General features: G+C 39.5%; 1 non-coding gene across 1 annotated transcript; it reads right to left on the bottom strand.

Annotated features, from left to right (window-relative positions):
* Positions 1–1,740: 1,740 nt before the first annotated feature.
* Positions 1,741–1,812, bottom strand: Trnac-gca (transfer RNA cysteine (anticodon GCA)). Its single transcript has one exon. It is a non-coding gene; the product is annotated as a tRNA-Cys (tRNA).
* Positions 1,813–2,589: the final 777 nt, after the last annotated feature.

The raw sequence follows: 2,589 nt of genomic DNA on the forward strand, positions 1-2,589 counted from the left end.
TTATAGCGTTAATACGCTGGTCAGGTCAGTTACCGATTTAATGGCGGAAGCCCTTTGTCTCGAACAAAAGGTACCTCTCGATGAATAGCGTGTCGGGAACTCCAATTGGCACAAAGGAACAATAAGCGTTACATAATCTATTTCCTCTCCTTCCTATATAAACTCCTTGGTTAGTCCGATTATTATGTCACTTCAACAGCGAATAGACCATGTAGAAGCTGTGTGTTTTGCCGAAGGGAACTATAGGGCCTATTGTGTTGTAAACTTTAATCATTCTTTTGTCTACTTGTGTTGTCGCGGAAGGTGTAAAACGGGTGATGGAATGCAGTTTAAAATTTCCGCCAAGGCCGAATCATTTCACATTTTGGGTGCATTGTAGCCGACGGCTACCCAACTAAAGGCTGCTAGTCAGGTGTAGGAATGCGTGGATTTGGATTCGTCTATACGAGCCAAGTCATGGTCAGGATTTGGTCGGACATCTTTGGGTAGCCGCTAGCACCAACCTGGTGTTTTGAGCGTTCAATTGTGCAAATAAAAGCCGCCTAACACCTATAGAAGATGCAAGGACGAGGGGGGTTAATAGAATAATATATACAATATAGATAATTCCCCAGGTAATCCCGTCGCATCTATTCATACATAGTCCTTTTGTTCGCAAGTATATCAATGCATAGATACCGCGTGTAGTTAATCCGATTATTATATCACTTCAACAGAGAATATAGAAGCTGTGTGTTTTGACAAAGGGAACTGTATTGTTTATTCATTCTTTTGTCCACCTGTGTTTTCGCGGAAGGTGTAAAACGAGCGAAGATCAAAATCGATTTTATGTATTGTGTATGTATCATAGGACGCTCGTATTAATTGTCTCTATGCGCTTGAGAATTCAACAATATAAATAATGGTAGCTCTATTATAATACACATTAATGTTTTAAGCAGATAAAATTCCAAAATATAATACGTTTTCTGCCTTTGCTTGTCACGTGGTAGGCCTATGTTGAAGTTGCGATTATATTTTTAAATAAGTTTCAGCTGAATAACAAGAAGACAAGTGGCCTAGTGGTCTAAGGCGCTAGGCTCATAGAGTACTAAGCGTTGCGCCGTGAGTTCGAACCCGCCTCTGCCAAACTTTAAAAGAAGTAAATTAAAATTTGACTTTTTTAATTTCATATTTGGGAAATGTGACTGGGAGAATTTATGTATGGTGTGGAGTGGTGTGATAGGGCATGTACTTTAACTGGCCGGCGCGGTCCGGTGACTAAGTCTTTATTGGGCGTTTTATCGGCAGTCAACGAGTAATGGAATGCAGTTTAAAATTTCCGCCAAGGCCGAATCATTTCACATTTTGGGTGCATTGTAGCCGGCGGCTACCCAACTAAAGGCTGCTAGTCAGGTGTAGGAATGCGTGGATTTGGATTCCTCTATATGATAACACAATTTAAGGTTTTAGTTCCCCAAAATCTTACCGTGGAAAGGGGGATGTTGTTTGACACAAAAAAAAATTGCCCCGACCCCAATTTTCTTACCCCCCCCCCCCTCCTCCTTGAAGTCTAATGGTGCTTCCCATAAAAAGTTATTTAGGAGAACATTCCTTGTTTATTTCATTTTTGTATATTATTTTATTTTAAATAGGCTTGTGATAGTAGTTGCAAAAAAAAAATCAAATAATTTGGCCTACAGCAGAATGCATGGGAGAGTGGTATTTCCTGTAAAACCACACAAGTGGAAAAATAAACTGAGGGGGCACCCGGATTTGAACCAGGGACCTCTCGATCTGCAGTCGAATGCTCTACCACTGAGCTATACCCCCAATACAGTATACTCAACGAGCAATTAATCGATAGTTCTTGCTTTTAGAACAGAAAGCAACAACAAAATCCCTTAAAAAGGATGACTCCTGTTCACACGCGAGCCATCATGCAGTTATTGTTAACTACATGCATGCACACAACACAGGGCCACTCACAATAGGCAATTGAACCCTACTGGTAGCGCTGTGTTGTAGCTATTGGGGATGAACTAGTTAGTATCATATATCAAAAAGTGTAAAAGCTATGATTTTAGTACTTTCTCTATGTTTCAATTACTTATTCTTTTCCAAATATCTGAATCTTCAACCCGGTACAAGCTTTAATAACGGTGGAACATACATTTTTATTAAAAAGAAATCCTACCATCTATCCAAACTCGCCGTGTTATTCCAATGCACATTTTACTTCACCGGACAGCCATTTTTTGATCGTATTTTGAAGATTGGTGTCATAAAACCGTCATAGGTATAAGTAATTTAGTACTTTCTGTTAATCAATTATGGCTTATTCTCTACATGTCAATCTTTAAATATTTGGCATAGTCTTATAATAACGGTGGTCCACCTTGATGAGTAAATGACAGCAAACAGCTGCAAACCAGTGAAAAATATCCCAAAACTCGGTCAGTGGAGCTCCGCTCGTACATGTCAATAGAGTCATTATCGATTGGATTAGTCGTCCGTAGCGGACAATTCGGTCGCTCATTGGATCAATATTATCAGGTGGTTATAAATTTGCATTGGACAATAGATTACTATATAATGGTTTAGTACTGC

This window comes from Amphiura filiformis, chromosome 8, assembly GCF_039555335.1.
Source record: "Amphiura filiformis chromosome 8, Afil_fr2py, whole genome shotgun sequence".
In the NCBI taxonomy this organism is placed as follows: domain Eukaryota; kingdom Metazoa; phylum Echinodermata; class Ophiuroidea; order Amphilepidida; family Amphiuridae; genus Amphiura; species Amphiura filiformis.